The sequence below is a fragment of the Pinus tabuliformis genome, chromosome 5_2 (genome assembly GCF_031772625.1).
Source record: "Pinus tabuliformis cultivar Carrire ecotype Pingquan chromosome 5_2, CPIR1, whole genome shotgun sequence".
NCBI lineage: Eukaryota > Viridiplantae > Streptophyta > Pinopsida > Pinales > Pinaceae > Pinus > Pinus tabuliformis.
The window spans coordinates 142414457-142425773 of record NC_142306.1 but is presented as its reverse complement, the minus strand read 5'-3'; the positions used below and the strand labels follow the sequence as shown (position 1 = coordinate 142425773).

The following is an 11317-nucleotide window of genomic DNA, read 5'->3' as shown; positions in this document are numbered from 1 at the left end:
GTACTCTTTCAGTTGGATGGATTACATGCCCAATATACATCTTTGAAGCCACATAGCTTCACTCCCTACATTCATCTGTACCATAGTGCAAACTGGCTAGTGCCTCTGAGGTACCATAAAACATGCTTAACTTCCTTCCAAAATAATTTGGTTGGCCTAACCATTGCTTGGCTTAGCTGGTTGAATGCATAGCACATATATGGTCGTGTATTCACAAGATACATCAGTGAACCCACTAACTACCGATAAATAGTAGCATCCACTTCCTCACCTGAAGTGGAATCCTCCTTCCTCCAATTGGTCGCTAGAGGTGTCTCCATGGGTTTACAACTCTCCATGAAGAACCTTTGTAGTATCTCATTTTCATACTTACCTTGAGACACAAATAGTTCCCCATTGCCTTGCCATACTTCCAACTTAAGGAAGTAGTGCATGAGACCCATGTCCTTCATTTCAAATTCCCTTGCAAGGTCCTCCTTGAAAGATTTAATCAGCTGCTCATCACCAGTTAAAATAAAATTATCAACATTAAAGGAAATAATAAGAAATTTACCTTCTACCAAAATGTGATAGAGGTTTGCATCTGCTTCACTTTTGGTGAAGCCCAAACCACTGAGATAAATGTCGATCCTGGTGTACCAAGAATGGGGTGTTTGTTTGAGATCGTACAATGCTTGCTTGAGTCTGCACACATTTGTCTCTCGACCAAAAGTCTCAAAACCTTCTGGTTTCTCAATGTACACCTCCTCCTCAATAACCCCATTGAGAAATGTTGTTTTTACTTCCATATGGTTGATATTTCACCCCATCTGTGCAACCAGAGCAAGAATTGATTTTATGGATGAGTACCTTGCTACAGGAGCAAAGGTCTCCTCATAGTCAATTCCCTCAACTTGAGAGTACCCCTTGGCCACAAATTTGGCCTTTTGCTTCTCTATGCTTCCTTTTGTTAGATGCTTAACCTTGAAGATCCATCTCAAACCCACAAATGATTTATCTTTAGGTCTTGGGACCAATTCCTAAACACTGCTCTTTACAATGGAATCGTATTCCTCCACCATTACATCAACCCATACAGGTTGCTCTACTACTTCCTCGAAAGAGGATGGCTCAGTCTCCACAAGCTCAGTCATTAGATCCATGTAGTTGGTGTACCTATCATGTGACCTTCTCTACTTGCACAAATTTGAACGAGATTCCACATTCTCCCTCGCATATTGCACAAGCGTATCATCTTCCCTGGTCCTTTTTCTGCCTTATCTAGATGGTTCTGCTTCAGTGGATGTCTCCACTCTTTGCTGCTTAATTTGTGGCTGCTCCAAAACTTCCTAAGGCTCCTCCTTTGGAGCTAGAAGCTCCTCTTCTGGTGGGATCTGAATCTCCCTCTCAAGAGAGAACCACATCACTTTCTCCTCATCAAACTTTATATCCCTTTGCACAACTGTCATTATGAGGGATGGAAAGTGCACACAGTAGTTGTGAGGAGTTTATGTGTAACCCATAAATACCGCAAAATATGATGTTGGATTAAGCTTATTCCTTGATTATTTGGAGATGTGGTTGTAAAAAGAGGCTCCAAAAATCCTGAAGTGCAACATATCTAAGTTCCTCCCCTAGAAAGCCTCCTCTAGTGTAATCATACTAAGAATATGACGGTGACTCCAGTTTCACAAGTAGACTTTTGTGTTGCATGCCCCTTGGCCAAAAATCTGGCCGTATAATTCTTTATGCTTCCGTCTATTGCATGCTTAACCTTGAAGATCCATCTCAAACCCATAACTGATTTATCTTCCGGTCTTGGGACCACTTCCCAAACACTATTCTGTACAATGCATTTGCATTCCTCCATAATTACATTAACCCGCACAGGTTTCTCTACTGCGTCCTCAAAAGAGGATGGTTTAGTCTCCACAAGCTCAATCATTAGATCCATGTAACCAATGTACCTCTCAGGTGACTTTCTCTACCTACACAAATTTCAAGGAGCTCCCACATTCTCCCTCTCATCCTCCACAAGTCTATCATCTTCCCTGGTTATTTTTCTGCCTTCTCTGGATGGTTATGCTTGAGTGGATGTCTCCACTCTCTGCTCCTTAATTTGTGGCTACTCCAAAACTTCCCGAGTATCCTCCTCTTCTAGTGGGATTTGAAGCTCCCTCTCAAGAGAGAACCACATTACTTTCTCCTCATCAAACTTTACTTCCTTTTGTGCAACTGCCACTCTGAGGGATGACAAGTACACACGGTAGTTGTGAGGAGTTTCTGTGTAACCCAAAAATACCATCAACTCTTCTAATAGCTCAAGCTTCTTCCTTGATTATTTGGTGACATGGTAGTAAACAGAGGTTCCAAAAATCTTGAAGTGCGACACATTCGACTTCCTCCATGAGAAAGCCTCCTCCGGTGTAATCATACTAAGAATCTGATGATGACTCCAATTCTGCAAGTAGACTATTGTGTTTCATGCCTCAGCCCACAAATGCAGAGGTAGGCCTTGGTCATGTATCATAACTCTCACAGGTCCCACAATGTTACGGTTCTTTCGCTCAACTACCCCATTCTATTGTGGGTTGTGGTGTGCTGTCAACTCTCTTTGAATGCCTTCTTTCACATAGAAATTTTTGAATTCATTCGAAACATACTCACCTCGATTATTGCTCGTGAGAGATAATTCACCTTCTTATCGGTTTCTTTCTCAAGCAATGCCTTGAATTCTAAGAACTTCGAGAATGTCTCATCTTTCTCCACATGAAGAAGATCCAACTCTTCCTTGAGAATTCATCATTAAAAATGAAAAAATATTTGTGTCTGGAAATGGAGGTCTTCGAGAAAGGTCCACATACATTAGAGTGGATCCTTTCCAAGACTACATGTGCCTCTTTGTCCCGATCATGGAATGTGGATTTTTTTTTACTTCCCTAAAGTACATCCTTTGCATACATCCTGTTGCTCAAGTACTCCTTTGGGAAGGCCAGTGGTTATTTTCTTCATAATCTTCAAGGCACCATGATGCAAATCACCATGTATTCTGTGCCAAAGTTCACCGACATTGCAAATTTGCACTTTCTCCGCCTTAGTGCTTAATGCAACACAATATTCCACATCCATCTTATACAAGTTCTTTACACAAACCTCGATCTACTTCACTTGTCCCATGGATATGTGTCTTAGGAATGCTTTCCCTTTGCTGAAGATCACATCATAACCACAGTCTTCCAAAACTGCAACAAATATGAGATTCTTCTTTAGGCTTGGAACAAACATGACATCCTTGAGTCTTAGAGGGGATCCTGACTCCCTCTAAAAGGTGACTATACCAATATCGGTTGCACTATACCTTCCATCGTCTCCCTAACTTGATGTGCATCTAGAGATCTTTCTCCTCGAGGTCACTGAAAAAGTCTCTACACCATGTTAGGTGGAACGAGGCACTAGATTCAAAGTACCACACTCTCCCCATCACTATGCTAGTCATGCATGCGATAAGGATGAAGTCAAGATCGAATTGTTAATCCAACGCTTCACCTAGTGCTCCTCTTGAGGTCTTCTTGATTGAATTTTTATGTGGAAACTTCGCGCCAAGTGCCCGAATTCATGAAAATTGAAGCATTAATTGTGGACAAATCTTTCTTCTTGCCCCCTTGGCTAGATTCTCGTTTGGTTTGAGATTTCTTCCCTTTGCCCTTCTTTCTATTTCCAACTAATGAAAAATTTTCTTCATCATCTCCCTTGGATTAAGTTCCATCTTTGGTATTCCTCCTTATTTCCTCCTGTACCAAATTGGACCACAAGTGTTCTTAGTTTGGTAGTTTCTCCCTATCGTTCACCGAATCTTGGTAGCTATGGAAACTCTTGGGAAGGTCTAGAAGGGCTAGGCTTACCAAGTCATAATCTGAAATAGTAACACCAACTCCTGCAAGCTCATCATGAACTTGTGCGAACCTGCTCAGATATGCCTGAGTAGTGTCATTCTTCTACATCTTGATATTTCGAAGTTTATCCTTGAGTGTTAGTTTCCTATGGTTGTTGCTATTCTGGAACAGATCTATTAGTGTCTGCGACATTGCATAAGGAGTTTTCTCTCATGGATATTTGTGACAATATGGTCTTGCACTCCCTCTAAAACTATTCTCCTCACCTTGGATACATCTTCTTATGGGCATCAAGTTCCATTGGTTTTGCAACATCTCCCTTGATGTATTCTAGCAATTCATTGTCATCCAACACCGCCTCCATGCGATCCTTTTATGCAATGAAATTCAAGTTGCTTTCCAAGGCATACTCTAGTCTCATCCCATTGAAGGTCATCTTCCCAACTCTGAAGAGATCCTGCTACACTGAATTGTAAATTTGAACCTACTAAGAAACAACTTTGAAATTCATGTTCTAATGTGAATCCCGCTCTAATACCATGTAGAAATTATGGTGTATATTTGCAATTTCTCATGAAGTTTTAACCAAAATCACAAGACACAAACCTACTCTACTGCTCTATAGAATTCAATGCACAATTTAAAACATCAATCACAAACATGCAATGAGAAATAACACACGTGCACAATATTTTTCTAGGAGAAAGCAATCTACTAAAAACCCCTGTGCATGCTTACATTAATATGATGAATATAGATGTATTACAATTGATTTTCTCAATTGAGCACAACCTGCAAGTGAGTAATTACCTATATGCTCATTGAGAAGCTCAAACCCAAACTTAGTCAATTTCTTCCTCTACTTGAGCCCCTATTTCCTTGCGCAATTCCTTGAGAAATTAGGCCCTTATTATTTAGGAATTTCTCCAAAAATGGATTGCACATTTCCCAAGGTTGATTGTCTGACTGAATGCAACACTTATATAATCAAGACTAGTCTACAATTGATGTTACATTGCCTTGGAATCTTTACCACAACTAGGGAAATCGAATTCTATGCATGCACTAGCTATTTTGGGCCTATTGATAAGTTAACTAGATGATCACCGAGTTAGACTGAAGTCTTACTGCACCATTGACCTTCCACTAGTTCCTCCAGTAGTTGGAACTAGTTTAACTAATTTTTTTTTGAAATAACTGACCTTGATTTACATAAATTAACAATCACACATGCTTAACTGAATTCTAACTCTTCCAACTTGAATTTATTGAGTAAACTGGGTGACACTAGGCATGTTACACATGTTGGCTACATCCAAGTTGTCTATTGATGTGGAAATTCGATTTTTCTCAATTTAATCAATGCCAAATCAAATTGAGAATTTCTTGCTACATTTTTCAACAAGAATATCTTATAAACTATGTGATATATAAGGCTACTCATGATCGCAAGTATTATCTTGAACTATGTATCGAATCACTAATGTGTTGGCTTCATGTAGTGAATTTAAAGGGCATTTGTCATTTTCAACTTGTAATGATATATTGCTTTAAGTTTTCATGAGTTCACATTGTATATAATGTTTGTATAATGAATTTAAAGGTCTTTTTTTAGCATTATGTCATCATTTACTTTTGAAAATATGTTATTTTAAATTGTATAAAATTGAAAAATATGATTGTGTGTATATTTAATGTCTCTGTATACAACCAAATAGTAAATTTTGACATCTTAAATGACCCTGAGAATGCCTTTTACCTTGGACATTTAACCCTATCTTTAAACACTCTCATTCACAAAGCCCCATTGAAAATAATTTTGATAGTCAAAAGTACTTGATCTTTGATCAAGATAAAACTAGCTTTTTTATAATGGAGTTAAATAACAAGTTAAATATCCTAAAAAATAAGGACATTGTTGGAGGCCTCTATCATAACTTTTATGACTATCCCCTCTACTTTCATTACCAGTTCTCTCTTGAGATGTTGTCTAAAAAGGAAAATAGAATGACCAAACCTTGGTTTGATAAAGACTGTGAAATTGCTAAACAAGCCATTAAGAATGTTTCTAATGAATCCTTAAAATTGTACAAGATAAATAATTACAAAGCCTTAATTGAAAGGAAAAAGGGTACCATACAAATAGAAAACAAGCGAATCCTTTTTACCTATTTAAGATAGATCTTAAGAAATTTTGGATGCAATTTATGACTTGTAAAATTAAACAAGGAAATATGATTCCCTTGAGGAACTGAAATTCAACCTTAGAAATATTTTTGAATCCTTTGATGTTATTAATAACTTTCAAACTTTTTCTACATAACAATTTTTTTATTTCTGAAGAAAACATATGGTTTGAGGTTAAGTCCCTTGCAAAAGGAAAAGTTAAGGCCATTGAAGGTACTAAGTATACATTTTAAATTAGAAAGCCCTATCTTCACCCCTCATATCTAATGTTTTTTCATTTAATAGTCAATCATGACTTCCTTAAACCTTGGACTCAAAGCCTCTTTGAAACTATTTTAAAATGTGAGGATAAAATCAAACCCTCTCGCTATATGGAAATTTTGAATAATCCCATTTTATCCAAGTTATATGGAATTATTTTTGAAAAGAAAATTAGGGTCTTGCTAGAAAGCTCCCATGGAAAACGAGTTAAAATCCAAGCAATATTTAGGAGCTATCATTCGACTATGATCCATGGACCACCATGTTATGCTTAGGATCATTATAGAGGAGACTCGCAATAATAAAATCAATCTCTTGTGTTGTTTTTTTTTTTAACTTTATAAAAGTTTACGACACAATGTTTAGGAGTAATATTAGGAATATATTAGAAGAGTTAAAATTTCCTTTTGAGTTGAGATTTGTATCAATGATGTTGTATGCTAGTGTTATTTCCAAGTTTAGGAACACTAAGGGCTAGTCAATTATTTCGATGCGGATTTAATCTCTTATCATGGATATTTATGGTGAAGCTTAAATTAATGCATGGTAAAATATGTAGGATAAACTTGTTATCCTTGATTTCATGATTTAATGGGTAGATGATGCATGTATTAAGCATGTTAGCATTATATTTGTCTCACGGTCCTTTGCTAAACTAACCCTTCTTCTGTAACTTTGAGGTAGTAGCATGTTATCTCCTTCCCTTACATGATGTCTAAAAAATTGAGATCCTTGACTGAAATCCTAGTGTAATTATGTTAACTTTCCCTAGTTCTTTTGAATCAAATTTTCTACCCCAAAATTTCCCTAAGTTTATATGTTCTGAGACTCTGTTAGCCCTAGATTAAGAAGCCACTAGTCATCTCGCTAATGGCAATCTTTAAAACCATAAAATCATTTATTTATTTGTTTTGCGGTAAATTAGGGTTTATTTATAACAAATCATACATTTTCAATGCTAAATATTTTGGATGTTATTCTCCTAAGGTTAGGATTTGTTTATAATTAATTAGAAAAACAAAAATGTCATTTAAATACATTTTTTAGCCCTATTTTAGAGAAGACATCTATGATTTTAGTGTTGTTATATGTCTTTAAACTAGTTGAAATTTGTTGTAATTTATTCATTATCTTAGTCCTCATTTTATAATTTTTTATCATAGATTCAAAGGTTAGTTTATTGTTTTTATATATTATTATATTTTTGTAATTTCTAATTTGAAAATCTAGTTTGTAATAGCCAAGAGTATTTTCCATAGTACGTGTGTTTGGGAACCTATTTAAACCTCTATTGGTTGACCTAGTTCCAACTGTTGGGGGAACTAGTGGAAGGTCAATTGTGAAGTATCTACACTCTATCATGTGGAATGAGGCAGAAGAGTCCAAGTACCACACACTCCCCATCACTGTGTTGGCCATGCATGCGATAAGGGTGAAGTTAAGCTTGAACTGTGAAGCCAAAACTTCACCTGCTACTCCTCCTGAGGTCTTCTTGCTTGAATTTTTGTGTGGACTCTTTGTGGAATAGTGCTCGAATTCATGAAAATTGAAGCATTAATTTTTGACAAATATTTCTTCTTGACCCCTTGGCTAGATTTTGGTTTAGTTTGGGATTTATTCCCTTTTCCCTTCTTTCCATTTATAGTTAATGAAAATTTTTCTTCATCCTCGCCCTTGGATGAAGTTCCATATCTGGTATTCTACCTAATTTGCTCCTATACCAAATCAGACCATAAGCGTTCCCAATTCGGTAGTTTTTCCCTCACGTTCACCAAATCTTGGTACCTAATCTAGCTCTCGGGAAGTCCTAGAAGGGGTAGGCTTACCAAGTCATCATCTTAAACAATAACACCAACTCCTACAATCTCATCACGAACTTGTTTGAACTTGCTCAGATACTGTTGAATAGTGTCATTCTTATGCATCTTGATATTTCGAAGTTTATCCTTGAGCGCCAATTTCTTATAGTCGTTGTTATTCTGGAATAGATCTGTTAGTGCCTGCCACATTAAATAAGGAATTTTTTTCCCATGGATATTTGTGATAATGTGGTCTCACACTCCCACCAAAAGTATTATCCTTGCCTTGGTTTCATCTTTCTTCCATTGGGCTAGTTCTTGAGCATCAAATTCCATTGGTTTTGCAACATCTCTCTTGATGTATTCTAGCAATTCGTTTTCATCACCTCCATACAATCCTTCCATGCAATGATATTCGAGATACCTTCCAAGGAATACTTTAGTCTCAGCCCCTTGAATGTCATCTTCCCAACTCTGAAGAGATCCTACTACACTAAATAAAAAATTTGAACATCCTAAGAAACAACTTTGAAATTCATGTTATAATGTGAATCTCGCTCTAATACCATGTAGAAATTATGGTGTAGATTTACAACTGCTCATGAAGTTTTAATCAAAATCACAAGACACAAACCTACTAGACTACTACTTTATGAAATTCAATTCACAATTTAGAACATCATTCACAAATATGGAATGAGAAATAACACACATGCACACAATACTTTTCTAAGAGAAAGAAATCGACTAAAAACCCTTATGCATGCTTGCATTAATATGATGAATAGAGATGTATTGCAATTGTTCTTCTCAACTGAGCACAACTTGAAAGTGAATAACCTATCTCTCTGCTCACTCAAAAGCTCAGACCCAAAATTAGTCAATTTTTGGTTGTACTTGAGCCCCTATTTCCTATGAGGTCAACAAGTTGTTTGAAGAAGGCCGAACTAAGGTTTGTGTTTGTACTTGCAATCCAAATCTGTTGTCTTCTATCATTTAGTTCATTAGATTTTACAGATGCAGTGAGCAATTAGATCCAAATGTGCAGGTATGGACAAAAGGTTCCCTGGAAGAAACTGTCCAGAAGTTGGTGAAAACGTGGGAGATGGAACTGTCTCATAAGACAAACATACAAGATTTCAAATCAATTGAGTCTTCCCGCTTCTCTATGAGTGTGAACGGTAATATTTCAGATATATATGTAGTCAAGTGACCTAACCTAGTTTGAATAGACAAAGTAATAATAATAGAGGTAGGTTCCATTCCCTCTGATCAATTGTGAAATTCATGCAGGAAGGCCTGGGTTATCAGGATAAGAGACCCTCGATATGGGAAGCTACAACACACTCCTTCAGACATCTTTGCCCGAGGAAATTCAGTACTACAAGACAGCCATGGAAACATTCGAGTCCTCTCATGATATATTTCAAATTTCCTTCCCTACTGGATTTGCTTGGGAAGTGGTTCAAGTGTATACAGGCACTAGGGCATCATGGATGGGCCTTTCAAATGCCATAAACCAACAGGAGAAATTGTGCAATTCATTGGAATTGCTATTGCTAAGGCCAACACACTCAACCTGTACACAAGTATTACAGAATCCTGCAACTCATGCAGCTGTTCAGAATTAAAATCCATTTCAATGTTCTCTGATATTTTAAGAGATTACTAATGTCTATAGCCTGCACTGCATGGATTGACATAAGAGTTTGCAGTCATTTTCGTCTATAGGATTGGAGGTTTATTATGGTTAGGGAAAAGTATATAATAACTGAACAGTTGTTAATGTTGTGCAAGCAGAATAAGTCTCCATAGAATAATTATATTATATATTGTCCATTGTTATTGTTCTATTATATAATTGTATTATATTTTGCTTTTGAAGTTTGTTTTGGTCAAATAATAACGGTGTTAAAATTGTATATGTTTATAAATATACTTTTTAACCCTTTTGTTAAAAAGGAATATTTGTAAAAGGGTTATTTGTTTTTTTAAAGCAATATATTTTGTATTTTCATTTTCAAAAGGTCCTTTTCATTTTGATTGAACCGTTTGTTTTCAACACTTTAGGATTTTAACACCTTAATTTAGGATTTGGATCATTCTTCTTCAACACTTTAATTTAGGATTTGGACCATTTTTCTTCAACACCTCAAATTAAGGCATTGAATTTAAGATTTCAACACCTTAATTTAATTTAAGATTTCAACACCCTAATTTAGGATTTGGAGTTACACTCCCCTCATTTCATTTTGATTGAATCATTTCCTTATTTTAATACCTTAATTTAGGATTTGGACTATATTTCTTCAACACCTTAAATTAGGGCATTGAATTTAAGAATTCAACGCCCTAATTTAGGATTTGGAGTTAAACTCATTTCATTTAAAAGTTGGGCTTACAGGGATATTTACACTACCTAATGACACATTTTTTTATGGGTATTTACGTAAATCATTTTCATGGCGTTAGTATTTATGTAAGTTTAATATATGCATTCATGGAGTTATTACTTATGTAAGTTTAATATATGCATTTGAGCAAATTAGGTGCATGTATAATATGAATAATTCATTTCATCCAAGAGAATATTTAGAAAATTAATTTGGTACACATTTTGTAATATGTAGAATTATTAGACAAAGTTATGTAGTCTTTGAAAAATATAGAATTATTGGAGAATATAGAGAAAAGAGGGATGGACCAAACTTCAAAGGCGGGTAGAAATAATGTTTAATAATAAGTTCATATTATTAGAAGACAAAATTAATAAATAGATAAAAAGAGAGGTTAACAATCTAGAAAATCTTAATATGATGAAAGAAAAAATAAATAACAATTTGGCCCTCTAAATAATTGGAAAGTAAATTTCATATCAAAGACATCAAAGAGTGAATGAATAAGCTAATAGAGTTGGATCACGAGCTCAACAAAAGAGCCTTGAAATTTGTATTTTTTGGTTTGAAAGTGAAGAAATACAAGAACACGGTAGCACTAGTTAAGCATAAACTAAAAATTAAATAACGAATATAAGCAACCTATCTTATAGAAATAAAAAGATTGGGAAAAGTAAGTGATAAGTTAATTCATGTTACAGTAAGTGACCATAAATAGTGTATATTCATTAGAAATTTGACCTTTAAAAAGGTCAAAAATATTTATAAATGAAGACCTCATTCTAGAATACCAAGTTCAAAA

The 11317-nt window shown here is 35.5% G+C and overlaps 1 pseudogene; it reads left to right on the top strand.

Moving 5' to 3' along the window:
• Positions 1-8366: 8366 nt before the first annotated feature.
• Positions 8367-9791, top strand: LOC149157919 (pathogen-related protein-like; annotated as a pseudogene).
• The last annotated feature ends 1526 nt before the right edge of the window (positions 9792-11317 follow it).